This window comes from Aquarana catesbeiana, linkage group LG03 (assembly GCF_042186555.1).
Source record: "Aquarana catesbeiana isolate 2022-GZ linkage group LG03, ASM4218655v1, whole genome shotgun sequence".
Lineage (NCBI taxonomy): Eukaryota > Metazoa > Chordata > Amphibia > Anura > Ranidae > Aquarana > Aquarana catesbeiana.
Genome location: NC_133326.1, coordinates 302,165,812 through 302,192,025, shown reverse-complemented (window position 1 = coordinate 302,192,025; position 26,214 = coordinate 302,165,812). Strand labels below are relative to the sequence as shown.

The window sequence follows — 26,214 nt, the reverse complement described above, 5'->3', positions numbered from 1 at the left end:
CTTTAGAGTAGACTTTCCACTTGCAAGGCCCAACAAAGCAGCATGAATAGGTTTCTGTAGTGTAGTGGTTATCACGTTCGCCTCACACGCGAAAGGTCCCTGGTTCGAAACCGGGCAGGAACAGTGCTTACCTTTAACTTTTTCACAGTCAGGCACACTCAAAGCTCTTGCCACACCATGCCCCTCTTGCAGCCGTAAGTGAAATCTGCCAATATAAAGCACAGTTTAGGTGCAACACCTTCACTGGGAGCTCTTTTTCTTCACTGTTTATAAGTCGACCAGGAGAAATTGAAGACCCTTGCCTGAAGATGTTAGGTGAGCTGGTTTGCTGGTCCTACACAGGCAAAGTTTTGCTGCAGTGCCTATAGTGCAGACTCTGTAATAGCTGACTAGTAAAACCTGCTGACCATCGCTGTAAGTGTTTAGGAAAACTTGTTTTCTGGACCCAAAGGCAATAGGAATGCGGACTTTGGCTCTCCTGCTTAGTCAGCTGAGTTGGAAAACCTAACGACCATTGGTGTATGTTTTCCTCTGATCTGGTGAGAAAAGTGTGTGGAACAGCTAGAGGTGATATCCATGACTCAGTCTATCTTGCCAGTACTGGCTGTTTTGAGGATGGTATTTGTATCAAGCTAGGCATCTGAAATGGGCTTTCTTCCTTGTTTTCTTCATTACTCAAGAGTATCATTTGCAAGGATGGTAAACTGAACTCAGGTTTTTAAATAACCAGAAACAAATAATAGCTAATACGGTGACCCCAACCTCCGACCCTCCAACCGGAAAAGGCCTATCGTGGTGGGTTTCTGTGGTGTAGTGGTTATCACGTTCGCCTCACACACGTAAGGTCCCCAGTTAGAAACCGGGCATAAACACTGTGCACACGCTAGTGCTTTTTGCCACAATGTCGCTTTCATCACCCCCTTTCAAGCATTGTACTTTAGCGTAGACTTTCGGTTTGCAAGGCACAAAAAATCTGCAAGAATGGGTTTCTGTAGTGTAGTGCTTATCACGTTCGCCTAACACGCGAAAGGTCCCCGGTTCGAAACCGGGCAGAAACACTGTGCACACGCTAGTGCTTTTTGCTACAATATCGCTTTCAGCAACCCTTTTCAAGCATTCTACTTTAGAGTAGACTTTCCACTTGCAAGGCCCAACAAAGCGGCATGAATAGGTTTCTGTAGTGTAGTGGTTATCACGTTCGCCTCACACGCGAAAGGTCCCCGGTTCGAAACCGGGCAGAAACAGTGCTTACCTTTAACTTTTTCACAGTCAGGCACACTCGAAGCTCTTGCCACACCATGCCCCTTTTGCAGCCGTAAGTGAAATCTGCCAATATAAAGCACAGTTTAGGTGCAACACCTTCACTGGGAGCTCTTTTTCTTCACTGTTTATAAGTCGACCAGGAGAAATTGAAGACCCTTGCCTGAAGATGTTAGGTGAGCTGGTTTGCTGGTCCTACACAGGCAAAGTTTTGCTGCAGTGCCTATAGTGCAGACTCTGTAATAGCTGACTAGTAAAACCTGCTGACCATCGCTGTAAGTGTTTAGGAAAACTTGTTTTCTGGACCCAAAGGCAATAGGAATGCGGACTTTGGCTCTCCTGCTTAGTCAGCTGAGTTGGAAAACCTAACGACCATTGGTGTATGTTTTCCTCTGATCTGGTGAGAAAAGTGTGTGGAACAGCTAGAGGTGATATCCATGACTCAGTCTATCTTGCCAGTACTGGCTGTTTTGAGGATGGTATTTGTATCAAGCTAGGCATCTGAAATGGGCTTTCTTCCTTGTTTTCTTCATTACTCAAGAGTATCATTTGCAAGGATGGTAAACTGAACTCAGGTTTTTAAATAACCAGAAACAAATAATAGCTAATACGGTGACCCCAACCTCCGACCCTCCAACCGGAAAAGGCCTATCGTGGTGGGTTTCTGTGGTGTAGTGGTAATCACGTTCGCCTCACACACGAAAGGTCCCCAGTTAGAAACCGGGCATAAACACTGTGCACACGCTAGTGCTTTTTGCCACAATGTCGCTTTCATCACCCCCTTTCAAGCATTGTACTTTAGCGTAGACTTTCGGTTTGCAAGGCACAAAAAATATGCAAGAATGGGTTTCTGTAGTGTAGTGGTTATCACGTTCGCCTAACACGCGAAAGGTCCCTGGTTCGAAACCGGGCAGAAACACTGTGCACACGCTAGTGCTTTTTGCTACAATATCGCTTTCAGCAACCCTTTTCAAGCATTCTACTTTAGAGTAGACTTTCCACTTGCAAGGCCCAACAAGGCAGCATGAATAGGTTTCTGTAGTGTAGTGGTTATCACGTTCGCCTCACACGCGAAAGGTCCCCGGTTCGAAACCGGGCAGAAACAGTGCTTACCTTTAACTTTTTCACAGTCAGGCACACTCAAAGCTCTTGCCACACCATGCCCCTCTTGCAGCCGTAAGTGAAATCTGCCAATATAAAGCACAGTTTAGGTGCAACACCTTCACTGGGAGCTCTTTTTCTTCACTGTTTATAAGTCGACCAGGAGAAATTGAAGACCCTTGCCTGAAGATGTTAGGTGAGCTGGTTTGCTGGTCCTACACAGGCAAAGTTTTGCTGCAGTGCCTATAGTGCAGACTCTGTAATAGCTGACTAGTAAAACCTGCTGACCATCGCTGTAAGTGTTTAGGAAAACTTGTTTTCTGGACCCAAAGGCAATAGGAATGCGGACTTTGGCTCTCCTGCTTAGTCAGCTGAGTTGGAAAACCTAACGACCATTGGTGTATGTTTTCCTCTGATCTGGTGAGAAAAGTGTGTGGAACAGCTAGAGGTGATATCCATGACTCAGTCTATCTTGCCAGTACTGGCTGTTTTGAGGATGGTATTTGTATCAAGCTAGGCATCTGAAATGGGCTTTCTTCCTTGTTTTCTTCATTACTCAAGAGTATCATTTGCAAGGATGGTAAACTGAACTCAGGTTTTTAAATAACCAGAAACAAATAATAGCTAATACGGTGACCCCAACCTCCGACCCTCCAACCGGAAAAGGCCTATCGTGGTGGGTTTCTGTGGTGTAGTGGTTATCACGTTCGCCTCACACACGTAAGGTCCCCAGTTAGAAACCGGGCATAAACACTGTGCACACGCTAGTGCTTTTTGCCACAATGTCGCTTTCATCACCCCCTTTCAAGCATTGTACTTTAGCGTAGACTTTCGGTTTGCAAGGCACAAAAAATCTGCAAGAATGGGTTTCTGTAGTGTAGTGGTTATCACGTTCGCCTAACACGCGAAAGGTCCCCGGTTCGAAACCGGGCAGAAACACTGTGCACACGCTAGTGCTTTTTGCTACAATATCGCTTTCAGCAACCCTTTTCAAGCATTCTACTTTAGAGTAGACTTTCCACTTGCAAGGCCCAACAAAGCAGCATGAATAGGTTTCTGTAGTGTAGTGGTTATCACGTTCGCCTCACACGCGAAAGGTCCCCGGTTCGAAACCGGGCAGAAACAGTGCTTACCTTTAACTTTTTCACAGTCAGGCACACTCAAAGCTCTTGCCACACCATGCCCCTCTTGCAGCCGTAAGTGAAATCTGCCAATATAAAGCACAGTTTAGGTGCAACACCTTCACTGGGAGCTCTTTTTCTTCACTGTTTATAAGTCGACCAGGAGAAATTGAAGACCCTTGCCTGAAGATGTTAGGTGAGCTGGTTTGCTGGTCCTACACAGGCAAAGTTTTGCTGCAGTGCCTATAGTGCAGACTCTGTAATAGCTGACTAGTAAAACCTGCTGACCATCGCTGTAAGTGTTTAGGAAAACTTGTTTTCTGGACCCAAAGGCAATAGGAATGCGGACTTTGGCTCTCCTGCTTAGTCAGCTGAGTTGGAAAACCTAACGACCATTGGTGTATGTTTTCCTCTGATCTGGTGAGAAAAGTGTGTGGAACAGCTAGAGGTGATATCCATGACTCAGTCTATCTTGCCAGTACTGGCTGTTTTGAGGATGGTATTTGTATCAAGCTAGGCATCTGAAATGGGCTTTCTTCCTTGTTTTCTTCATTACTCAAGAGTATCATTTGCAAGGATGGTAAACTGAACTCAGGTTTTTAAATAACCAGAAACAAATAATAGCTAATACGGTGACCCCAACCTCCGACCCTCCAACCGGAAAAGGCCTATCGTGGTGGGTTTCTGTGGTGTAGTGGTTATCACGTTCGCCTCACACACGTAAGGTCCCCAGTTAGAAACCGGGCATAAACACTGTGCACACGCTAGTGCTTTTTGCCACAATGTCGCTTTCATCACCCCCTTTCAAGCATTGTACTTTAGCGTAGACTTTCGGTTTGCAAGGCACAAAAAATCTGCAAGAATGGGTTTCTGTAGTGTAGTGGTTATCACGTTCGCCTAACACGCGAAAGGTCCCCGGTTCGAAACCGGGCAGAAACACTGTGCACACGCTAGTGCTTTATGCTACAATATCGCTTTCAGCAACCCTTTTCAAGCATTCTACTTTAGAGTAGACTTTCCACTTGCAAGGCCCAACAAAGCAGCATGAATAGGTTTCTGTAGTGTAGTGGTTATCACGTTCGCCTCACACGTGAAAGGTCCCCGGTTCGAAACCGGGCAGAAACAGTGCTTACCTTTAACTTTTTCACAGTCAGGCACACTCAAATCTCTTGCCACACCATGCCCCTCTTGCAGCCGTAAGTGAAATCTGCCAATATAAAGCACAGTTTAGGTGCAACACCTTCACTGGGAGCTCTTTTTCTTCACTGTTTATAAGTCGACCAGGAGAAATTGAAGACCCTTGCCTGAAGATGTTAGGTGAGCTGGTTTGCTGGTCCTACACAGGCAAAGTTTTGCTGCAGTGCCTATAGTGCAGACTCTGTAATAGCTGACTAGTAAAACCTGCTGACCATCGCTGTAAGTGTTTAGGAAAACTTGTTTTCTGGACCCAAAGGCAATAGGAATGCGGACTTTGGCTCTCCTGCTTAGTCAGCTGAGTTGGAAAACCTAACGACCATTGGTGTATGTTTTCCTCTGATCTGGTGAGAAAAGTGTGTGGAACAGCTAGAGGTGATATCCATGACTCAGTCTATCTTGCCAGTACTGGCTGTTTTGAGGATGGTATTTGTATCAAGCTAGGCATCTGAAATGGGCCTTCTTCCTTGTTTTCTTCATTACTCAAGAGTATCATTTGCAAGGATGGTAAACTGAACTCAGGTTTTTAAATAACCAGAAACAAATAATAGCTAATACGGTGACCCCAACCTCCGACCCTCCAACCGGAAAAGGCCTATCGTGGTGGGTTTCTGTGGTGTAGTGGTTATCACGTTCGCCTCACACACGTAAGGTCCCCAGTTAGAAACCGGGCATAAACACTGTGCACACGCTAGTGCTTTTTGCCACAATGTCGCTTTCATCACCCCCTTTCAAGCATTGTACTTTAGCGTAGACTTTCGGTTTGCAAGGCACAAAAAATCTGCAAGAATGGGTTTCTGTAGTGTAGTGGTTATCACGTTCGCCTAACACGCGAAAGGTCCCCGGTTCTAAACCGGGCAGAAACACTGTGCACACGCTAGTGCTTTTTGCTACAATATCGCTTTCAGCAACCCTTTTCAAGCATTCTACTTTAGAGTAGACTTTCCACTTGCAAGGCCCAACAAAGCAGCATGAATAGGTTTCTGTAGTGTAGTGGTTATCACGTTCGCCTCACACGCGAAAGGTCCCCGGTTCGAAACCGGGCAGAAACAGTGCTTACCTTTAACTTTTTCACAGTCAGGCACACTCAAAGCTCTTGCCACACCATGCCCCTCTTGCAGCCGTAAGTGAAATCTGCCAATATAAAGCACAGTTTAGGTGCAACACCTTCACTGGGAGCTCTTTTTCTTCACTGTTTATAAGTCGACCAGGAGAAATTGAAGACCCTTGCCTGAAGATGTTAGGTGAGCTGGTTTGCTGGTCCTACACAGGCAAAGTTTTGCTGCAGTGCCTATAGTGCAGACTCTGTAATAGCTGACTAGTAAAACCTGCTGACCATCGCTGTAAGTGTTTAGGAAAACTTGTTTTCTGGACCCAAAGGCAATAGGAATGCGGACTTTGGCTCTCCTGCTTAGTCAGCTGAGTTGGAAAACCTAACGACCATTGGTGTATGTTTTCCTCTGATCTGGTGAGAAAAGTGTGTGGAACAGCTAGAGGTGATATCCATGACTCAGTCTATCTTGCCAGTACTGGCTGTTTTGAGGATGGTATTTGTATCAAGCTAGGCATCTGAAATGGGCTTTCTTCCTTGTTTTCTTCATTACTCAAGAGTATCATTTGCAAGGATGGTAAACTGAACTCAGGTTTTTAAATAACCAGAAACAAATAATAGCTAATACGGTGACCCCAACCTCCGACGCTCCAACCGGAAAAGGCCTATCGTGGTGGGTTTCTGTGGTGTAGTGGTAATCACGTTCGCCTCACACACGAAAGGTCCCCAGTTAGAAACCGGGCATAAACACTGTGCACACGCTAGTGCTTTTTGCCACAATGTCGCTTTCATCACCCCCTTTCAAGCATTGTACTTTAGCGTAGACTTTCGGTTTGCAAGGCACAAAAAATATGCAAGAATGGGTTTCTGTAGTGTAGTGGTTATCACGTTCGCCTAACACGCGAAAGGAACCCGGTTCGAAACCGGGCAGAAACACTGTGCACACGCTAGTGCTTTTTGCTACAATATCGCTTTCAGCAACCCTTTTCAAGCATTCTACTTTAGAGTAGACTTTCCACTTGCAAGGCCCAACAAGGCAGCATGAATAGGTTTCTGTAGTGTAGTGGTTATCACGTTCGCCTCACACGCGAAAGGTCCCCGGTTCGAAACCGGGCAGAAACAGTGCTTACCTTTAACTTTTTCACAGTCAGGCACACTCAAATCTCTTGCCACACCATGCCCCTCTTGCAGCCGTAAGTGAAATCTGCCAATATAAAGCACAGTTTAGGTGCAACACCTTCACTGGGAGCTCTTTTTCTTCACTGTTTATAAGTCGACCAGGAGAAATTGAAGACCCTTGCCTGAAGATGTTAGGTGAGCTGGTTTGCTGGTCCTACACAGGCAAAGTTTTGCTGCAGTGCCTATAGTGCAGACTCTGTAATAGCTGACTAGTAAAACCTGCTGACCATCGCTGTAAGTGTTTAGGAAAACTTGTTTTCTGGACCCAAAGGCAATAGGAATGCGGACTTTGGCTCTCCTGCTTAGTCAGCTGAGTTGGAAAACCTAACGACCATTGGTGTATGTTTTCCTCTGATCTGGTGAGAAAAGTGTGTGGAACAGCTAGAGGTGATATCCATGACTCAGTCTATCTTGCCACTACTGGCTGTTTTGAGGATGGTATTTGTATCAAGCTAGGCATCTGAAATGGGCTTTCTTCCTTGTTTTCTTCATTACTCAAGAGTATCATTTGCAAGGATGGTAAACTGAACTCAGGTTTTTAAATAACCAGAAACAAATAATAGCTAATACGGTGACCCCAACCTCCGACCCTCCAACCGGAAAAGGCCTATCGTGGTGGGTTTCTGTGGTGTAGTGGTTATCACGTTCGCCTCACACGCGAAAGGTCCCTGGTTCGAAACCGGGCAGGAACAGTGCTTACCTTTAACTTTTTCACAGTCAGGCACACTCAAAGCTCTTGCCACACCATGCCCCTCTTGCAGCCGTAAGTGAAATCTGCCAATATAAAGCACAGTTTAGGTGCAACACCTTCACTGGGAGCTCTTTTTCTTCACTGTTTATAAGTCGACCAGGAGAAATTGAAGACCCTTGCCTGAAGATGTTAGGTGACCTGGTTTGCTGGTCCTACACAGGCAAAGTTTTGCTGCAGTGCCTATAGTGCAGACTCTGTAATAGCTGACTAGTAAAACCTGCTGACCATCGCTGTAAGTGTTTAGGAAAACTTGTTTTCTGGACCCAAAGGCAATAGGAATGCGGACTTTGGCTCTCCTGCTTAGTCAGCTGAGTTGGAAAACCTAACGACCATTGGTGTATGTTTTCCTCTGATCTGGTGAGAAAAGTGTGTGGAACAGCTAGAGGTGATATCCATGACTCAGTCTATCTTGCCAGTACTGGCTGTTTTGAGGATGGTATTTGTATCAAGCTAGGCATCTGAAATGGGCTTTCTTCCTTGTTTTCTTCATTACTCAAGAGTATCATTTGCAAGGATGGTAAACTGAACTCAGGTTTTTAAATAACCAGAAACAAATAATAGCTAATACGGTGACCCCAACCTCCGACCCTCCAACCGGAAAAGGCCTATCGTGGTGGGTTTCTGTGGTGTAGTGGTTATCACGTTCGCCTCACACACGTAAGGTCCCCAGTTAGAAACCGGGCATAAACACTGTGCACACGCTAGTGCTTTTTGCCACAATGTCGCTTTCATCACCCCCTTTCAAGCATTGTACTTTAGCGTAGACTTTCGGTTTGCAAGGCACAAAAAATCTGCAAGAATGGGTTTCTGTAGTGTAGTGCTTATCACGTTCGCCTAACACGCGAAAGGTCCCCGGTTCGAAACCGGGCAGAAACACTGTGCACACGCTAGTGCTTTTTGCTACAATATCGCTTTCAGCAACCCTTTTCAAGCATTCTACTTTAGAGTAGACTTTCCACTTGCAAGGCCCAACAAAGCAGCATGAATAGGTTTCTGTAGTGTAGTGGTTATCACATTCGCCTCACACGCGAAAGGTCCCCGGTTCGAAACCGGGCAGAAACAGTGCTTACCTTTAACTTTTTCACAGTCAGGCACACTCGAAGCTCTTGCCACACCATGCCCCTCTTGCAGCCGTAAGTGAAATCTGCCAATATAAAGCACAGTTTAGGTGCAACACCTTCACTGGGAGCTCTTTTTCTTCACTGTTTATAAGTCGACCAGGAGAAATTGAAGACCCTTGCCTGAAGATGTTAGGTGAGCTGGTTTGCTGGTCCTACACAGGCAAAGTTTTGCTGCAGTGCCTATAGTGCAGACTCTGTAATAGCTGACTAGTAAAACCTGCTGACCATCGCTGTAAGTGTTTAGGAAAACTTGTTTTCTGGACCCAAAGGCAATAGGAATGCGGACTTTGGCTCTCCTGCTTAGTCAGCTGAGTTGGAAAACCTAACGACCATTGGTGTATGTTTTCCTCTGATCTGGTGAGAAAAGTGTGTGGAACAGCTAGAGGTGATATCCATGACTCAGTCTATCTTGCCAGTACTGGCTGTTTTGAGGATGGTATTTGTATCAAGCTAGGCATCTGAAATGGGCTTTCTTCCTTGTTTTCTTCATTACTCAAGAGTATCATTTGCAAGGATGGTAAACTGAACTCAGGTTTTTAAATAACCAGAAACAAATAATAGCTAATACGGTGACCCCAACCTCCGACCCTCCAACCGGAAAAGGCCTATCGTGGTGGGTTTCTGTGGTGTAGTGGTTATCACGTTCGCCTCACACACGTAAGGTCCCCAGTTAGAAACCGGGCATAAACACTGTGCACACGCTAGTGCTTTTTGCCACAATGTCGCTTTCATCACCCCCTTTCAAGCATTGTACTTTAGCGTAGACTTTCGGTTTGCAAGGCACAAAAAATCTGCAAGAATGGGTTTCTGTAGTGTAGTGGTTATCACGTTCGCCTAACACGCGAAAGGTCCCCGGTTCGAAACCGGGCAGAAACACTGTGCACACGCTAGTGCTTTATGCTACAATATCGCTTTCAGCAACCCTTTTCAAGCATTCTACTTTAGAGTAGACTTTCCACTTGCAAGGCCCAACAAAGCAGCATGAATAGGTTTCTGTAGTGTAGTGGTTATCACGTTCGCCTCACACGTGAAAGGTCCCCGGTTCGAAACCGGGCAGAAACAGTGCTTACCTTTAACTTTTTCACAGTCAGGCACACTCAAATCTCTTGCCACACCATGCCCCTCTTGCAGCCGTAAGTGAAATCTGCCAATATAAAGCACAGTTTAGGTGCAACACCTTCACTGGGAGCTCTTTTTCTTCACTGTTTATAAGTCGACCAGGAGAAATTGAAGACCCTTGCCTGAAGATGTTAGGTGAGCTGGTTTGCTGGTCCTACACAGGCAAAGTTTTGCTGCAGTGCCTATAGTGCAGACTCTGTAATAGCTGACTAGTAAAACCTGCTGACCATCGCTGTAAGTGTTTAGGAAAACTTGTTTTCTGGACCCAAAGGCAATAGGAATGCGGACTTTGGCTCTCCTGCTTAGTCAGCTGAGTTGGAAAACCTAACGACCATTGGTGTATGTTTTCCTCTGATCTGGTGAGAAAAGTGTGTGGAACAGCTAGAGGTGATATCCATGACTCAGTCTATCTTGCCAGTACTGGCTGTTTTGAGGATGGTATTTGTATCAAGCTAGGCATCTGAAATGGGCCTTCTTCCTTGTTTTCTTCATTACTCAAGAGTATCATTTGCAAGGATGGTAAACTGAACTCAGGTTTTTAAATAACCAGAAACAAATAATAGCTAATACGGTGACCCCAACCTCCGACCCTCCAACCGGAAAAGGCCTATCGTGGTGGGTTTCTGTGGTGTAGTGGTTATCACGTTCGCCTCACACACGTAAGGTCCCCAGTTAGAAACCGGGCATAAACACTGTGCACACGCTAGTGCTTTTTGCCACAATGTCGCTTTCATCACCCCCTTTCAAGCATTGTACTTTAGCGTAGACTTTCGGTTTGCAAGGCACAAAAAATCTGCAAGAATGGGTTTCTGTAGTGTAGTGGTTATCACGTTCGCCTAACACGCGAAAGGTCCCCGGTTCGAAACCGGGCAGAAACACTGTGCACACGCTAGTGCTTTTTGCTACAATATCGCTTTCAGCAACCCTTTTCAAGCATTCTACTTTAGAGTAGACTTTCCACTTGCAAGGCCCAACAAAGCAGCATGAATAGGTTTCTGTAGTGTAGTGGTTATCACGTTCGCCTCACACGCGAAAGGTCCCCGGTTCGAAACCGGGCAGAAACAGTGCTTACCTTTAACTTTTTCACAGTCAGGCACACTCGAAGCTCTTGCCACACCATGCCCCTCTTGCAGCCGTAAGTGAAATCTGCCAATATAAAGCACAGTTTAGGTGCAACACCTTCACTGGGAGCTCTTTTTCTTCACTGTTTATAAGTCGACCAGGAGAAATTGAAGACCCTTGCCTGAAGATGTTAGGTGAGCTGGTTTGCTGGTCCTACACAGGCAAAGTTTTGCTGCAGTGCCTATAGTGCAGACTCTGTAATAGCTGACTAGTAAAACCTGCTGACCATCGCTGTAAGTGTTTAGGAAAACTTGTTTTCTGGACCCAAAGGCAATAGGAATGCGGACTTTGGCTCTCCTGCTTAGTCAGCTGAGTTGGAAAACCTAACGACCATTGGTGTATGTTTTCCTCTGATCTGGTGAGAAAAGTGTGTGGAACAGCTAGAGGTGATATCCATGACTCAGTCTATCTTGCCAGTACTGGCTGTTTTGAGGATGGTATTTGTATCAAGCTAGGCATCTGAAATGGGCTTTCTTCCTTGTTTTCTTCATTACTCAAGAGTATCATTTGCAAGGATGGTAAACTGAACTCAGGTTTTTAAATAACCAGAAACAAATAATAGCTAATACGGTGACCCCAACCTCCGACCCTCCAACCGGAAAAGGCCTATCGTGGTGGGTTTCTGTGGTGTAGTGGTTATCACGTTCGCCTCACACACGTAAGGTCCCCAGTTAGAAACCGGGCATAAACACTGTGCACACGCTAGTGCTTTTTGCCACAATGTCGCTTTCATCACCCCCTTTCAAGCATTGTACTTTAGCGTAGACTTTCGGTTTGCAAGGCACAAAAAATCTGCAAGAATGGGTTTCTGTAGTGTAGTGGTTATCACGTTCGCCTAACACGCGAAAGGTCCCCGGTTCGAAACCGGGCAGAAACACTGTGCACACGCTAGTGCTTTATGCTACAATATCGCTTTCAGCAACCCTTTTCAAGCATTCTACTTTAGAGTAGACTTTCCACTTGCAAGGCCCAACAAAGCAGCATGAATAGGTTTCTGTAGTGTAGTGGTTATCACGTTCGCCTCACACGTGAAAGGTCCCCGGTTCGAAACCGGGCAGAAACAGTGCTTACCTTTAACTTTTTCACAGTCAGGCACACTCAAATCTCTTGCCACACCATGCCCCTCTTGCAGCCGTAAGTGAAATCTGCCAATATAAAGCACAGTTTAGGTGCAACACCTTCACTGGGAGCTCTTTTTCTTCACTGTTTATAAGTCGACCAGGAGAAATTGAAGACCCTTGCCTGAAGATGTTAGGTGAGCTGGTTTGCTGGTCCTACACAGGCAAAGTTTTGCTGCAGTGCCTATAGTGCAGACTCTGTAATAGCTGACTAGTAAAACCTGCTGACCATCGCTGTAAGTGTTTAGGAAAACTTGTTTTCTGGACCCAAAGGCAATAGGAATGCGGACTTTGGCTCTCCTGCTTAGTCAGCTGAGTTGGAAAACCTAACGACCATTGGTGTATGTTTTCCTCTGATCTGGTGAGAAAAGTGTGTGGAACAGCTAGAGGTGATATCCATGACTCAGTCTATCTTGCCAGTACTGGCTGTTTTGAGGATGGTATTTGTATCAAGCTAGGCATCTGAAATGGGCCTTCTTCCTTGTTTTCTTCATTACTCAAGAGTATCATTTGCAAGGATGGTAAACTGAACTCAGGTTTTTAAATAACCAGAAACAAATAATAGCTAATACGGTGACCCCAACCTCCGACCCTCCAACCGGAAAAGGCCTATCGTGGTGGGTTTCTGTGGTGTAGTGGTTATCACGTTCGCCTCACACACGTAAGGTCCCCAGTTAGAAACCGGGCATAAACACTGTGCACACGCTAGTGCTTTTTGCCACAATGTCGCTTTCATCACCCCCTTTCAAGCATTGTACTTTAGCGTAGACTTTCGGTTTGCAAGGCACAAAAAATCTGCAAGAATGGGTTTCTGTAGTGTAGTGGTTATCACGTTCGCCTAACACGCGAAAGGTCCCCGGTTCGAAACCGGGCAGAAACACTGTGCACACGCTAGTGCTTTTTGCTACAATATCGCTTTCAGCAACCCTTTTCAAGCATTCTACTTTAGAGTAGACTTTCCACTTGCAAGGCCCAACAAAGCAGCATGAATAGGTTTCTGTAGTGTAGTGGTTATCACGTTCGCCTCACACGCGAAAGGTCCCCGGTTCGAAACCGGGCAGAAACAGTGCTTACCTTTAACTTTTTCACAGTCAGGCACACTCAAAGCTCTTGCCACACCATGCCCCTCTTGCAGCCGTAAGTGAAATCTGCCAATATAAAGCACAGTTTAGGTGCAACACCTTCACTGGGAGCTCTTTTTCTTCACTGTTTATAAGTCGACCAGGAGAAATTGAAGACCCTTGCCTGAAGATGTTAGGTGAGCTGGTTTGCTGGTCCTACACAGGCAAAGTTTTGCTGCAGTGCCTATAGTGCAGACTCTGTAATAGCTGACTAGTAAAACCTGCTGACCATCGCTGTAAGTGTTTAGGAAAACTTGTTTTCTGGACCCAAAGGCAATAGGAATGCGGACTTTGGCTCTCCTGCTTAGTCAGCTGAGTTGGAAAACCTAACGACCATTGGTGTATGTTTTCCTCTGATCTGGTGAGAAAAGTGTGTGGAACAGCTAGAGGTGATATCCATGACTCAGTCTATCTTGCCAGTACTGGCTGTTTTGAGGATGGTATTTGTATCAAGCTAGGCATCTGAAATGGGCTTTCTTCCTTGTTTTCTTCATTACTCAAGAGTATCATTTGCAAGGATGGTAAACTGAACTCAGGTTTTTAAATAACCAGAAACAAATAATAGCTAATACGGTGACCCCAACCTCCGACCCTCCAACCGGAAAAGGCCTATCGTGGTGGGTTTCTGTGGTGTAGTGGTAATCACGTTCGCCTCACACACGAAAGGTCCCCAGTTAGAAACCGGGCATAAACACTGTGCACACGCTAGTGCTTTTTGCCACAATGTCGCTTTCATCACCCCCTTTCAAGCATTGTACTTTAGCGTAGACTTTCGGTTTGCAAGGCACAAAAAATATGCAAGAATGGGTTTCTGTAGTGTAGTGGTTATCACGTTCGCCTAACACGCGAAAGGTCCCCGGTTCGAAACCAGGCAGAAACACTGTGCACACGCTAGTGCTTTTTGCTACAATATCGCTTTCAGCAACCCTTTTCAAGCATTCTACTTTAGAGTAGACTTTCCACTTGCAAGGCCCAACAAGGCAGCATGAATAGGTTTCTGTAGTGTAGTGGTTATCACGTTCGCCTCACACGCGAAAGGTCCCCGGTTCGAAACCGGGCAGAAACAGTGCTTACCTTTAACTTTTTCACGGTCAGGCACACTCAAATCTCTTGCCACACCATGCCCCTCTTGCAGCCGTAAGTGAAATCTGCCAATATAAAGCACAGTTTAGGTGCAACACCTTCACTGGGAGCTCTTTTTCTTCACTGTTTATAAGTCGACCAGGAGAAATTGAAGACCCTTGCCTGAAGATGTTAGGTGAGCTGGTTTGCTGGTCCTACACAGGCAAAGTTTTGCTGCAGTGCCTATAGTGCAGACTCTGTAATAGCTGACTAGTAAAACCTGCTGACCATCGCTGTAAGTGTTTAGGAAAACTTGTTTTCTGGACCCAAAGGCAATAGGAATGCGGACTTTGGCTCTCCTGCTTAGTCAGCTGAGTTGGAAAACCTAACGACCATTGGTGTATGTTTTCCTCTGATCTGGTGAGAAAATTGTGTGGAACAGCTAGAGGTGATATCCATGACTCAGTCTATCTTGCCAGTACTGGCTGTTTTGAGGATGGTATTTGTATCAAGCTAGGCATCTGAAATGGGCTTTCTTCCTTGTTTTCTTCATTACTCAAGAGTATCATTTGCAAGGATGGTAAACTGAACTCAGGTTTTTAAATAACCAGAAACAAATAATAGCTAATACGGTGACCCCAACCTCCGACCCTCCAACCGGAAAAGGCCTATCGTGGTGGGTTTCTGTGGTGTAGTGGTTATCACGTTCGCCTCACACACGTAAGGTCCCCAGTTAGAAACCGGGCATAAACACTGTGCACACGCTAGTGCTTTTTGCCACAATGTCGCTTTCATCACCCCCTTTCAAGCATTGTACTTTAGCGTAGACTTTCGGTTTGCAAGGCACAAAAAATCTGCAAGAATGGGTTTCTGTAGTGTAGTGGTTATCACGTTCGCCTAACACGCGAAAGGTCCCCGGTTCGAAACCGGGCAGAAACACTGTGCACACGCTAGTGCTTTTTGCTACAATATCGCTTTCAGCAACCCTTTTCAAGCATTCTACTTTAGAGTAGACTTTCCACTTGCAAGGCCCAACAAAGCAGCATGAATAGGTTTCTGTAGTGTAGTGGTTATCATGTTCGCCTCACACGCGAAAGGTCCCCGGTTCGAAACCGGGCAGAAACAGTGCTTACCTTTAACTTTTTCACAGTCAGGCACACTCAAAGCTCTTGCCACACCATGCCCCTCTTGCAGCCGTAAGTGAAATCTGCCAATATAAAGCACAGTTTAGGTGCAACACCTTCACTGGGAGCTCTTTTTCTTCACTGTTTATAAGTCGACCAGGAGAAATTGAAGACCCTTGCCTGAAGATGTTAGGTGACCTGGTTTGCTGGTCCTACACAGGCAAAGTTTTGCTGCAGTGCCTATAGTGCAGACTCTGTAATAGCTGACTAGTAAAACCTGCTGACCATCGCTGTAAGTGTTTAGGAAAACTTGTTTTCTGGACCCAAAGGCAATAGGAATGCGGACTTTGGCTCTCCTGCTTAGTCAGCTGAGTTGGAAAACCTAACGACCATTGGTGTATGTTTTCCTCTGATCTGGTGAGAAAAGTGTGTGGAACAGCTAGAGGTGATATCCATGACTCAGTCTATCTTGCCAGTACTGGCTGTTTTGAGGATGGTATTTGTATCAAGCTAGGCATCTGAAATGGGCTTTCTTCCTTGTTTTCTTCATTACTCAAGAGTATCATTTGCAAGGATGGTAAACTGAACTCAGGTTTTTAAATAACCAGAAACAAATAATAGCTAATACGGTGACCCCAACCTCCGACCCTCCAACCGGAAAAGGCCTATCGTGGTGGGTTTCTGTGGTGTAGTGGTTATCACGTTCGCCTCACACACGTAAGGTCCCCAGTTAGAAACCGGGCATAAACACTGTGCACACGCTAGTGCTTTTTGCCACAATGTCGCTTTCATCACCCCCTTTCAAGCATTGTACTTTAGCGTAGACTTTCGGTTTGCAAGGCACAAAAAATCTGCAAGAATGGGTTTCTGTAGTGTAGTGGTTATCACGTTCGCCTAACACGCGAAAGGTCCCCGGTTCGAAACCGGGCAGAAACACTGTGCACACGCTAGTGCTTTTTGCTACAATATCGCTTTCAGCAACCCTTTTCAAACATTCTACTTTAGAGTAGACTTTCCACTTGCAAGGCCCAACAAAGCAGCATGAATAGGTTTCTGTAGTGTAGTGGTTATCACGTTCGCCTCACACGCGAAAGGTCCCCGGTTCGAAACGGCGCAGAAACAGTGTTTACCTTTAACTTTTTCACAGTCAGGCACACTCAAAGCTCTTGCCACACCATGCCCCTCTTGCAGCCGTAAGTGAAATCTGCCAATATAAAGCACAGTTTAGGTGCAACACCTTCACTGGGAGCTCTTTTTCTTCACTGTTTATAAGTCGACCAGGAGAAATTGAAGACCCTTGCCTGAAGATGTTAGGTGAGCTGGTTTGCTGGTCCTACACAGGCAAAGTTTTGCTGCAGTGCCTATAGTGCAGACTCTGTAATAGCTGACTAGTAAAACCTGCTGACCATCGCTGTAAGTGTTTAGGAAAACTTGTTTTCTGGACCCAAAGGCAATAGGAATGCGGACTTTGGCTCTCCTGCTTAGTCAGCTGAGTTGGAAAACCTAACGACCATTGGTGTATGTTTTCCTCTGATCTGGTGAGAAAAGTGTGTGGAACAGCTAGAGGTGATATCCATGACTCAGTCTATCTTGCCAGTACTGGCTGTTTTGAGGATGGTATTTGTATCAAGCTAGGCATCTGAAATGGGCTTTCTTCCTTGTTTTCTTCATTACTCAAGAGTATCATTTGCAAGGATGGTAAACTGAACTCAGGTTTTTAAATAACCAGAAACAAATAATAGCTAATACGGTGACCCCAACCTCCGACCCTCCAACCGGAAAAGGCCTATCGTGGTGGGTTTCTGTGGTGTAGTGGTTATCACGTTCGCCTCACACACGAAAGGTCCCCAGTTAGAAACCGGGCAGAAACACTGTGCACACGCTAGTGCTTTTTGCCACAATGTCGCTTTCATCACCCCCTTTCAAGCATTGTACTTTAGCGTAGACTTTCGGTTTGCAAGGCACAAAAAAAAAGCAAGAATGGGTTTCTGTAGTGTAGTGGTTATCACGTTCGCCTAACACGCGAAAGGTCCCCGGTTCGAAACCGGGCAGAAACACTGTGCACACGCTAGTGCTTTTTGCTACAATATCGCTTTCAGCAACCCTTTTCAAGCATTCTACTTTAGAGTAGACTTTCCACTTGCAAGGCCCAACAAAGCAGCATGAATAGGTTTCTGTAGTGTAGTGGTTATCACGTTCGCCTCACACGCGAAAGGTCCCCGGTTCGAAACCGGGCAGAAACAGTGCTTACCTTTAACTTTTTCACAGTCAGGCACACTCAAAGCTCTTGCCACACCATGCCCCTCTTGCAGCCGTAAGTGAAATCTGCCAATATAAAGCACAGTTTAGGTGCAACACCTTCACTGGGAGCTCTTTTTCTTCACTGTTTATAAGTCGACCAGGAGAAATTGAAGACCCTTGCCTGAAGATGTTAGGTGAGCTGGTTTGCTGGTCCTACACAGGCAAAGTTTTGCTGCAGTGCCTATAGTGCAGACTCTGTAATAGCTGACTAGTAAAACCTGCTGACCATCGCTGTAAGTGTTTAGGAAAACTTGTTTTCTGGACCCAAAGGCAATAGGAATGCGGACTTTGGCTCTCCTGCTTAGTCAGCTGAGTTGGAAAACCTAACGACCATTGGTGTATGTTTTCCTCTGATCTGGTGAGAAAAGTGTGTGGAACAGCTAGAGGTGATATCCATGACTCAGTCTATCTTGCCAGTACTGGCTGTTTTGAGGATGGTATTTGTATCAAGCTAGGCATCTGAAATGGGCTTTCTTCCTTGTTTTCTTCATTACTCAAGAGTATCATTTGCAAGGATGGTAAACTGAACTCAGGTTTTTAAATAACCAGAAACAAATAATAGCTAATACGGTGACCCCAACCTCCGACCCTCCAACCGGAAAAGGCCTATCGTGGTGGGTTTCTGTGGTGTAGTGGTTATCACGTTCGCCTCACACACGTAAGGTCCCCAGTTAGAAACCGGGCATAAACACTGTGCACACGCTAGTGCTTTTTGCCACAATGTCGCTTTCATCACCCCCTTTCAAGCATTGTACTTTAGCGTAGACTTTCGGTTTGCAAGGCACAAAAAATCTGCAAGAATGGGTTTCTGTAGTGTAGTGCTTATCACGTTCGCCTAACACGCGAAAGGTCCCCGGTTCGAAACCGGGCAGAAACACTGTGCACACGCTAGTGCTTTTTGCTACAATATCGCTTTCAGCAACCCTTTTCAAGCATTCTACTTTAGAGTAGACTTTCCACTTGCAAGGCCCAACAAAGCAGCATGAATAGGTTTCTGTAGTGTAGTGGTTATCACGTTCGCCTCACACGCGAAAGGTCCCCGGTTCGAAACCGGGCAGAAACAGTGCTTACCTTTAACTTTTTCACAGTCAGGCACACTCGAAGCTCTTGCCACACCATGCCCCTCTTGCAGCCGTAAGTGAAATCTGCCAATATAAAGCACAGTTTAGGTGCAACACCTTCACTGGGAGCTCTTTTTCTTCACTGTTTATAAGTCGACCAGGAGAAATTGAAGACCCTTGCCTGAAGATGTTAGGTGAGCTGGTTTGCTGGTCCTACACAGGCAAAGTTTTGCTGCAGTGCCTATAGTGCAGACTCTGTAATAGCTGACTAGTAAAACCTGCTGACCATCGCTGTAAGTGTTTAGGAAAACTTGTTTTCTGGACCCAAAGGCAATAGGAATGCGGACTTTGGCTCTCCTGCTTAGTCAGCTGAGTTGGAAAACCTAACGACCATTGGTGTATGTTTTCCTCTGATCTGGTGAGAAAAGTGTGTGGAACAGCTAGAGGTGATATCCATGACTCAGTCTATCTTGCCAGTACTGGCTGTTTTGAGGATGGTATTTGTATCAAGCTAGGCATCTGAAATGGGCTTTCTTCCTTGTTTTCTTCATTACTCAAGAGTATCATTTGCAAGGATGGTAAACTGAACTCAGGTTTTTAAATAACCAGAAACAAATAATAGCTAATACGGTGACCCCAACCTCCGACCCTCCAACCGGAAAAGGCCTATCGTGGTGGGTTTCTGTGGTGTAGTGGTTATCACGTTCGCCTCACACACGTAAGGTCCCCAGTTAGAAACCGGGCATAAACACTGTGCACACGCTAGTGCTTTTTGCCACAATGTCGCTTTCATCACCCCCTTTCAAGCATTGTACTTTAGCGTAGACTTTCGGTTTGCAAGGCACAAAAAATCTGCAAGAATGGGTTTCTGTAGTGTAGTGGTTATCACGTTCGCCTAACACGCGAAAGGTCCCCGGTTCGAAACCGGGCAGAAACACTGTGCACACGCTAGTGCTTTATGCTACAATATCGCTTTCAGCAACCCTTTTCAAGCATTCTACTTTAGAGTAGACTTTCCACTTGCAAGGCCCAACAAAGCAGCATGAATAGGTTTCTGTAGTGTAGTGGTTATCACGTTCGCCTCACACGCGAAAGGTCCCCGGTTCGAAACCGGGCAGAAACAGTGCTTACCTTTAACTTTTTCACAGTCAGGCACACTCAAATCTCTTGCCACACCATGCCCCTCTTGCAGCCGTAAGTGAAATCTGCCAATATAAAGCACAGTTTAGGTGCAACACCTTCACTGGGAGCTCTTTTTCTTCACTGTTTATAAGTCGACCAGGAGAAATTGAAGACCCTTGCCTGAAGATGTTAGGTGAGCTGGTTTGCTGGTCCTACACAGGCAAAGTTTTGCTGCAGTGCCTATAGTGCAGACTCTGTAATAGCTGACTAGTAAAACCTGCTGACCATCGCTGTAAGTGTTTAGGAAAACTTGTTTTCTGGACCCAAAGGCAATAGGAATGCGGACTTTGGCTCTCCTGCTTAGTCAGCTGAGTTGGAAAACCTAACGACCATTGGTGTATGTTTTCCTCTGATCTGGTGAGAAAATTGTGTGGAACAGCTAGAGGTGATATCCATGACTCAGTCTATCTTGCCAGTACTGGCTGTTTTGAGGATGGTATTTGTATCAAGCTAGGCATCTGAAATGGGCTTTCTTCCTTGTTTTCTTCATTACTCAAGAGTATCATTTGCAAGGATGGTAAACTGAACTCAGGTTTTTAAATAACCAGAAACAAATAATAGCTAATACGGTGACCCCAACCTCCGACCCTCCAACCGGAAAAGGCCTATCGTGGTGGGTTTCTGTGGTGTAGTGGTTATCACGTTCGCCTCACACACGTAAGGTCCCCAGTTAGAAACCGGGCATAAACACTGTGCACACGCTAGTGCTTTTTGCCACAATGTCGCTTTCATCACCCCCTTTCAAGCATTGTACTTTAGCGTAGACTTTCGGTTTGCAAGGCACAAAAAATCTGCAAGAATGGGTTTCTGTAGTGTAGTGGTTATCACGTTCGCCTAACACGCGAAAGGTCCCCGGTTCGAAACCGGGCAGAAACACTGTGCACACGCTAGTGCTTTTTGCTACAATATCGCTTTCAGCAACCCTTTTCAAGCATTCTACTTTAGAGTAGACTTTCCACTTGCAAGGCCCAACAAAGCAGCATGAATAGGTTTCTGTAGTGTAGTGGTTATCATGTTCGCCTCACACGCGAAAGGTCCCCGGTTCGAAACCGGGCAGAAACAGTGCTTACCTTTAACTTTTTCACAGTCAGGCACACTCAAAGCTCTTGCCACACCATGCCCCTCTTGCAGCCGTAAGTGAAATCTGCCAATATAAAGCACAGTTTAGGTGCAACACCTTCACTGGGAGCTCTTTTTCTTCACTGTTTATAAGTCGACCAGGAGAAATTGAAGACCCTTGCCTGAAGATGTTAGGTGACCTGGTTTGCTGGTCCTACACAGGCAAAGTTTTGCTGCAGTGCCTATAGTGCAGACTCTGTAATAGCTGACTAGTAAAACCTGCTGACCATCGCTGTAAGTGTTTAGGAAAACTTGTTTTCTGGACCCAAAGGCAATAGGAATGCGGACTTTGGCTCTCCTGCTTAGTCAGCTGAGTTGGAAAACCTAACGACCATTGGTGTATGTTTTCCTCTGATCTGGTGAGAAAAGTGTGTGGAACAGCTAGAGGTGATATCCATGACTCAGTCTATCTTGCCAGTACTGGCTGTTTTGAGGATGGTATTTGTATCAAGCTAGGCATCTGAAATGGGCTTTCTTCCTTGTTTTCTTCATTACTCAAGAGTATCATTTGCAAGGATGGTAAACTGAACTCAGGTTTTTAAATAACCAGAAACAAATAATAGCTAATACGGTGACCCCAACCTCCGACCCTCCAACCGGAAAAGGCCTATCGTGGTGGGTTTCTGTGGTGTAGTGGTTATCACGTTCGCCTCACACACGTAAGGTCCCCAGTTAGAAACCGGGCATAAACACTGTGCACACGCTAGTGCTTTTTGCCACAATGTCGCTTTCATCACCCCCTTTCAAGCATTGTACTTTAGCGTAGACTTTCGGTTTGCAAGGCACAAAAAATCTGCAAGAATGGGTTTCTGTAGTGTAGAGGTTATCACGTTCGCCTAACACGCGAAAGGTCCCCGGTTCGAAACCGGGCAGAAACACTGTGCACACGCTAGTGCTTTTTGCTACAATATCGCTTTCAGCAACCCTTTTCAAGCATTCTACTTTAGAGTAGACTTTCCACTTGCAAGGCCCAACAAAGCAGCATGAATAGGTTTCTGTAGTGTAGTGGTTATCACGTTCGCCTCACACGCGAAAGGTCCCCGGTTCGAAACCGGGCAGAAACAGTGTTTACCTTTAACTTTTTCACAGTCAGGCACACTCAAAGCTCTTGCCACACCATGCCCCTCTTGCAGCCGTAAGTGAAATCTGCCAATATAAAGCACAGTTTAGGTGCAACACCTTCACTGGGAGCTCTTTTTCTTCACTGTTTATAAGTCGACCAGGAGAAATTGAAGACCCTTGCCTGAAGATGTTAGGTGAGCTGGTTTGCTGGTCCTACACAGGCAAAGTTTTGCTGCAGTGCCTATAGTGCAGACTCTGTAATAGCTGACTAGTAAAACCTGCTGACCATCGCTGTAAGTGTTTAGGAAAACTTGTTTTCTGGACCCAAAGGCAATAGGAATGCGGACTTTGGCTCTCCTGCTTAGTCAGCTGAGTTGGAAAACCTAACGACCATTGGTGTATGTTTTCCTCTGATCTGGTGAGAAAAGTGTGTGGAACAGCTAGAGGTGATATCCATGACTCAGTCTATCTTGCCAGTACTGGCTGTTTTGAGGATGGTATTTGTATCAAGCTAGGCATCTGAAATGGGCTTTCTTCCTTGTTTTCTTCATTACTCAAGAGTATCATTTGCAAGGATGGTAAACTGAACTCAGGTTTTTAAATAACCAGAAACAAATAATAGCTAATACGGTGACCCCAACCTCCGACCCTCCAACCGGAAAAGGCCTATCGTGGTGGGTTTCTGTGGTGTAGTGGTTATCACGTTCGCCTCACACACGAAAGGTCCCCAGTTAGAAACCGGGCAGAAACACTGTGCACACGCTAGTGCTTTTTGCCACAATGTCGCTTTCATCACCCCCTTTCAAGCATTGTACTTTAGCGTAGACTTTCGGTTTGCAAGGCACAAAAAAAAAGCAAGAATGGGTTTCTGTAGTGTAGTGGTTATCACGTTCGCCTAACACGCGAAAGGTCCCCGGTTCGAAACCGGGCAGAAACACTGTGCACACGCTAGTGCTTTTTGCTACAATATCGCTTTCAGCAACCCTTTTCAAGCATTCTACTTTAGAGTAGACTTTCCACTTGCAAGGCCCAACAAAGCAGCATGAATAGGTTTCTGTAGTGTAGTGGTTATCACGTTCGCCTCACACGCGAAAGGTCCCCGGTTCGAAACCGGGCAGAAACAGTGTTTACCTTTAACTTTTTCACAGTCAGGCACACTCAAAGCTCTTGCCACACCATGCCCCTCTTGCAGCCGTAAGTGAAATCTGCCAATATAAAGCACAGTTTAGGTGCAACACCTTCACTGGGAGCTCTTTTTCTTCACTGTTTATAAGTCGACCAGGAGAAATTGAAGACCCTTGCCTGAAGATGTTAGGTGAGCTGGTTTGCTGGTCCTACACAGGCAAAGTTTTGCTGCAGTGCCTATAGTGCAGACTCTGTAATAGCTGACTAGTAAAACCTGCTGACCATCGCTGTAAGTGTTTAGGAAAACTTGTTTTCTGGACCCAAAGGCAATAGGAATGCGGACTTTGGCTCTCCTGCTTAGTCAGCTGAGTTGGAAAACCTAACGACCATTGGTGTATGTTTTCCTCTGATCTGGTGAGAAAAGTGTGTGGAACAGCTAGAGGTGATATCCATGACTCAGTCTATCTTGCCAGTACTGGCTGTTTTGAGGATGGTATTTGTATCAAGCTAGGCATCTGAAATGGGCTTTCTTCCTTGTTTTCTTCATTACTCAAGAGTATCATTTGCAAGGATGGTAAACTGAACTCAGGTTTTTAAATAACCAGAAACAAATAATAGCTAATACGGTGACCCCAACCTCCGACCCTCCAACCGGAAAAGGCCTATCGTGGTGGGTTTCTGTGGTGTAGTGGTAATCACGTTCGCCTCACACACGAAAGGTCCCCAGTTAGAAACCGGGCATAAACACTGTGCACACGCTAGTGCTTTTTGCCACAATGTCGCTTTCATCACCCCCTTTCAAGCATTGTACTTTAGCGTAGACTTTCGGTTTGCAAGGCACAAAAAATCTGCAAGAATGGGTTTCTGTAGTGTAGTGGTTATCACATTCGCCTAACATGCGAAAGGTCCCCGGTTCGAAACCGGGCAGAAACACTGTGCACACGCTAGTGCTTTTTGCTACAATATCGCTTTCAGCAACCCTTTTCAAGCATTCTACTTTAGAGTAGACTTTCCACTTGCAAGGCCCAACAAAGCAGCATGAATAGGTTTCTGTAGTGTAGTGGTTATCACGTTCGCCTCACACGCGAAAGGTCCCCGGTTCGAAACCGGGCAGAAACAGTGCTTACCTTTAACTTTTTCACAGTCAGGCACACTCAAAGCTCTTGCCACACCATGCCCCTCTTGCAGCCGTAAGTGAAATCTGCCAATATAAAGCACAGTTTAGGTGCAACACCTTCACTGGGAGCTCTTTTTCTTCACTGTTTATAAGTCGACCAGGAGAAATTGAAGACCCTTGCCTGAAGATGTTAGGTGAGCTGGTTTGCTGGTCCTACACAGGCAAAGTTTTGCTGCAGTGCCTATAGTGCAGACTCTGTAATAGCTGACTAGTAAAACCTGCTGACCATCGCTGTAAGTGTTTAGGAAAACTTGTTTTCTGGACCCAAAGGCAATAGGAATGCGGACTTTGGCTCTCCTGCTTAGTCAGCTGAGTTGGAAAACCTAACGACCATTGGTGTATGTTTTCCTCTGATCTGGTGAGAAAAGTGTGTGGAACAGCTAGAGGTGATATCCATGACTCAGTCTATCTTGCCAGTACTGGCTGTTTTGAGGATGGTATTGTACTTTAGCGTAGACTTTCGGTTTGCAAGGCACAAAAAATCTGCAAGAATGGGTTTCTGTAGTGTAGTGGTTATCACGTTCGCCTAACACGCGAAAGGTCCCCGGTTCGAAACCGGGCAGAAACACTGTGCACACGCTAGTGCTTTTTGCTACAATATCGCTTTCAGCAACCCTTTTCAAGCATTCTACTTTAGAGTAGACTTTCCACTTGCAAGGCCCAACAAAGCAGCATGAATAGGTTTCTGTAGTGTAGTGGTTATCACGTTCGCCTCACACGCGAAAGGTCCCCGGTTCGAAACCGGGCAGAAACAGTGTTTACCTTTAACTTTTTCACAGTCAGGCACACTCAAAGCTCTTGCCACACCATGCCCCTCTTGCAGCCGTAAGTGAAATCTGCCAATATAAAGCACAGTTTAGGTGCAACACCTTCACTGGGAGCTCTTTTTCTTCACTGTTTATAAGTCGACCAGGAGAAATTGAAGACCCTTGCCTGAAGATGTTAGGTGAGCTGGTTTGCTGGTCCTACACAGGCAAAGTTTTGCTGCAGTGCCTATAGTGCAGACTCTGTAATAGCTGACTAGTAAAACCTGCTGACCATCGCTGTAAGTGTTTAGGAAAACTTGTTTTCTGGACCCAAAGGCAATAGGAATGCGGACTTTGGCTCTCCTGCTTAGTCAGCTGAGTTGGAAAACCTAACGACCATTGGTGTATGTTTTCCTCTGATCTGGTGAGAAAAGTGTGTGGAACAGCTAGAGGTGATATCCATGACTCAGTCTATCTTGCCAGTACTGGCTGTTTTGAGGATGGTATTTGTATCAAGCTAGGCATCTGAAATGGGCTTTCTTCCTTGTTTTCTTCATTACTCAAGAGTATCATTTGCAAGGATGGTAAACTGAACTCAGGTTTTTAAATAACCAGAAACAAATAATAGCTAATACGGTGACCCCAACCTCCGACCCTCCAACCGGAAAAGGCCTATCGTGGTGGGTTTCTGTGGTGTAGTGGTTATCACGTTCGCCTCACACACGAAAGGTCCCCAGTTAGAAACCGGGCAGAAACACTGTGCACACGCTAGTGCTTTTTGCCACAATGTCGCTTTCATCACCCCCTTTCAAGCATTGTACTTTAGCGTAGACTTTCGGTTTGCAAGGCACAAAAAAAAAGCAAGAATGGGTTTCTGTAGTGTAGTGGTTATCACGTTCGCCTAACACGCGAAAGGTCCCCGGTTCGAAACCGGGCAGAAACACTGTGCACACGCTAGTGCTTTTTGCTACAATATCGCTTTCAGCAACCCTTTTCA

General features: G+C 45.7%; 37 non-coding genes across 37 annotated transcripts; all 37 read left to right on the top strand.

Moving 5' to 3' along the window:
• Positions 1-50: 50 nt before the first annotated feature.
• TRNAV-CAC (transfer RNA valine (anticodon CAC)) lies at positions 51-123 on the top strand. The gene has a single exon. It is a non-coding gene; the product is annotated as a tRNA-Val (tRNA).
• A 1,048-nt stretch (positions 124-1,171) lies between these two features.
• On the top strand, positions 1,172-1,244 carry TRNAV-CAC (transfer RNA valine (anticodon CAC)). The gene has a single exon. It is a non-coding gene; the product is annotated as a tRNA-Val (tRNA).
• Positions 1,245-2,292: 1,048 nt separating this feature from the next.
• Positions 2,293-2,365, top strand: TRNAV-CAC (transfer RNA valine (anticodon CAC)). The gene has a single exon. It is a non-coding gene; the product is annotated as a tRNA-Val (tRNA).
• An 862-nt stretch (positions 2,366-3,227) lies between these two features.
• Positions 3,228-3,300, top strand: TRNAV-AAC (transfer RNA valine (anticodon AAC)). The gene has a single exon. It is a non-coding gene; the product is annotated as a tRNA-Val (tRNA).
• A 113-nt stretch (positions 3,301-3,413) lies between these two features.
• TRNAV-CAC (transfer RNA valine (anticodon CAC)) lies at positions 3,414-3,486 on the top strand. The gene has a single exon. It is a non-coding gene; the product is annotated as a tRNA-Val (tRNA).
• An 862-nt stretch (positions 3,487-4,348) lies between these two features.
• TRNAV-AAC (transfer RNA valine (anticodon AAC)) lies at positions 4,349-4,421 on the top strand. Its single transcript has one exon. It is a non-coding gene; the product is annotated as a tRNA-Val (tRNA).
• A 113-nt stretch (positions 4,422-4,534) lies between these two features.
• TRNAV-CAC (transfer RNA valine (anticodon CAC)) lies at positions 4,535-4,607 on the top strand. The gene has a single exon. It is a non-coding gene; the product is annotated as a tRNA-Val (tRNA).
• A 1,048-nt stretch (positions 4,608-5,655) lies between these two features.
• On the top strand, positions 5,656-5,728 carry TRNAV-CAC (transfer RNA valine (anticodon CAC)). The gene has a single exon. It is a non-coding gene; the product is annotated as a tRNA-Val (tRNA).
• Positions 5,729-6,776: 1,048 nt separating this feature from the next.
• On the top strand, positions 6,777-6,849 carry TRNAV-CAC (transfer RNA valine (anticodon CAC)). Its single transcript has one exon. It is a non-coding gene; the product is annotated as a tRNA-Val (tRNA).
• Positions 6,850-7,525: 676 nt separating this feature from the next.
• Positions 7,526-7,598, top strand: TRNAV-CAC (transfer RNA valine (anticodon CAC)). The gene has a single exon. It is a non-coding gene; the product is annotated as a tRNA-Val (tRNA).
• A 1,048-nt stretch (positions 7,599-8,646) lies between these two features.
• Positions 8,647-8,719, top strand: TRNAV-CAC (transfer RNA valine (anticodon CAC)). The gene has a single exon. It is a non-coding gene; the product is annotated as a tRNA-Val (tRNA).
• An 862-nt stretch (positions 8,720-9,581) lies between these two features.
• TRNAV-AAC (transfer RNA valine (anticodon AAC)) lies at positions 9,582-9,654 on the top strand. Its single transcript has one exon. It is a non-coding gene; the product is annotated as a tRNA-Val (tRNA).
• Positions 9,655-9,767: 113 nt separating this feature from the next.
• TRNAV-CAC (transfer RNA valine (anticodon CAC)) lies at positions 9,768-9,840 on the top strand. The gene has a single exon. It is a non-coding gene; the product is annotated as a tRNA-Val (tRNA).
• Positions 9,841-10,702: 862 nt separating this feature from the next.
• Positions 10,703-10,775, top strand: TRNAV-AAC (transfer RNA valine (anticodon AAC)). The gene has a single exon. It is a non-coding gene; the product is annotated as a tRNA-Val (tRNA).
• A 113-nt stretch (positions 10,776-10,888) lies between these two features.
• On the top strand, positions 10,889-10,961 carry TRNAV-CAC (transfer RNA valine (anticodon CAC)). Its single transcript has one exon. It is a non-coding gene; the product is annotated as a tRNA-Val (tRNA).
• An 862-nt stretch (positions 10,962-11,823) lies between these two features.
• TRNAV-AAC (transfer RNA valine (anticodon AAC)) lies at positions 11,824-11,896 on the top strand. Its single transcript has one exon. It is a non-coding gene; the product is annotated as a tRNA-Val (tRNA).
• A 113-nt stretch (positions 11,897-12,009) lies between these two features.
• TRNAV-CAC (transfer RNA valine (anticodon CAC)) lies at positions 12,010-12,082 on the top strand. The gene has a single exon. It is a non-coding gene; the product is annotated as a tRNA-Val (tRNA).
• An 862-nt stretch (positions 12,083-12,944) lies between these two features.
• TRNAV-AAC (transfer RNA valine (anticodon AAC)) lies at positions 12,945-13,017 on the top strand. The gene has a single exon. It is a non-coding gene; the product is annotated as a tRNA-Val (tRNA).
• A 113-nt stretch (positions 13,018-13,130) lies between these two features.
• Positions 13,131-13,203, top strand: TRNAV-CAC (transfer RNA valine (anticodon CAC)). Its single transcript has one exon. It is a non-coding gene; the product is annotated as a tRNA-Val (tRNA).
• Positions 13,204-14,251: 1,048 nt separating this feature from the next.
• TRNAV-CAC (transfer RNA valine (anticodon CAC)) lies at positions 14,252-14,324 on the top strand. The gene has a single exon. It is a non-coding gene; the product is annotated as a tRNA-Val (tRNA).
• Positions 14,325-15,186: 862 nt separating this feature from the next.
• On the top strand, positions 15,187-15,259 carry TRNAV-AAC (transfer RNA valine (anticodon AAC)). Its single transcript has one exon. It is a non-coding gene; the product is annotated as a tRNA-Val (tRNA).
• Positions 15,260-15,372: 113 nt separating this feature from the next.
• On the top strand, positions 15,373-15,445 carry TRNAV-CAC (transfer RNA valine (anticodon CAC)). Its single transcript has one exon. It is a non-coding gene; the product is annotated as a tRNA-Val (tRNA).
• An 862-nt stretch (positions 15,446-16,307) lies between these two features.
• On the top strand, positions 16,308-16,380 carry TRNAV-AAC (transfer RNA valine (anticodon AAC)). Its single transcript has one exon. It is a non-coding gene; the product is annotated as a tRNA-Val (tRNA).
• Positions 16,381-17,428: 1,048 nt separating this feature from the next.
• Positions 17,429-17,501, top strand: TRNAV-AAC (transfer RNA valine (anticodon AAC)). Its single transcript has one exon. It is a non-coding gene; the product is annotated as a tRNA-Val (tRNA).
• Positions 17,502-17,614: 113 nt separating this feature from the next.
• Positions 17,615-17,687, top strand: TRNAV-CAC (transfer RNA valine (anticodon CAC)). Its single transcript has one exon. It is a non-coding gene; the product is annotated as a tRNA-Val (tRNA).
• A 1,048-nt stretch (positions 17,688-18,735) lies between these two features.
• Positions 18,736-18,808, top strand: TRNAV-CAC (transfer RNA valine (anticodon CAC)). The gene has a single exon. It is a non-coding gene; the product is annotated as a tRNA-Val (tRNA).
• An 862-nt stretch (positions 18,809-19,670) lies between these two features.
• On the top strand, positions 19,671-19,743 carry TRNAV-AAC (transfer RNA valine (anticodon AAC)). Its single transcript has one exon. It is a non-coding gene; the product is annotated as a tRNA-Val (tRNA).
• Positions 19,744-19,856: 113 nt separating this feature from the next.
• Positions 19,857-19,929, top strand: TRNAV-CAC (transfer RNA valine (anticodon CAC)). The gene has a single exon. It is a non-coding gene; the product is annotated as a tRNA-Val (tRNA).
• Positions 19,930-20,791: 862 nt separating this feature from the next.
• TRNAV-AAC (transfer RNA valine (anticodon AAC)) lies at positions 20,792-20,864 on the top strand. The gene has a single exon. It is a non-coding gene; the product is annotated as a tRNA-Val (tRNA).
• A 113-nt stretch (positions 20,865-20,977) lies between these two features.
• TRNAV-CAC (transfer RNA valine (anticodon CAC)) lies at positions 20,978-21,050 on the top strand. Its single transcript has one exon. It is a non-coding gene; the product is annotated as a tRNA-Val (tRNA).
• A 1,048-nt stretch (positions 21,051-22,098) lies between these two features.
• Positions 22,099-22,171, top strand: TRNAV-CAC (transfer RNA valine (anticodon CAC)). The gene has a single exon. It is a non-coding gene; the product is annotated as a tRNA-Val (tRNA).
• Positions 22,172-23,033: 862 nt separating this feature from the next.
• On the top strand, positions 23,034-23,106 carry TRNAV-AAC (transfer RNA valine (anticodon AAC)). Its single transcript has one exon. It is a non-coding gene; the product is annotated as a tRNA-Val (tRNA).
• Positions 23,107-23,219: 113 nt separating this feature from the next.
• TRNAV-CAC (transfer RNA valine (anticodon CAC)) lies at positions 23,220-23,292 on the top strand. The gene has a single exon. It is a non-coding gene; the product is annotated as a tRNA-Val (tRNA).
• A 1,048-nt stretch (positions 23,293-24,340) lies between these two features.
• On the top strand, positions 24,341-24,413 carry TRNAV-CAC (transfer RNA valine (anticodon CAC)). Its single transcript has one exon. It is a non-coding gene; the product is annotated as a tRNA-Val (tRNA).
• A 553-nt stretch (positions 24,414-24,966) lies between these two features.
• TRNAV-AAC (transfer RNA valine (anticodon AAC)) lies at positions 24,967-25,039 on the top strand. Its single transcript has one exon. It is a non-coding gene; the product is annotated as a tRNA-Val (tRNA).
• A 113-nt stretch (positions 25,040-25,152) lies between these two features.
• Positions 25,153-25,225, top strand: TRNAV-CAC (transfer RNA valine (anticodon CAC)). The gene has a single exon. It is a non-coding gene; the product is annotated as a tRNA-Val (tRNA).
• Positions 25,226-26,087: 862 nt separating this feature from the next.
• TRNAV-AAC (transfer RNA valine (anticodon AAC)) lies at positions 26,088-26,160 on the top strand. The gene has a single exon. It is a non-coding gene; the product is annotated as a tRNA-Val (tRNA).
• Positions 26,161-26,214: the final 54 nt, after the last annotated feature.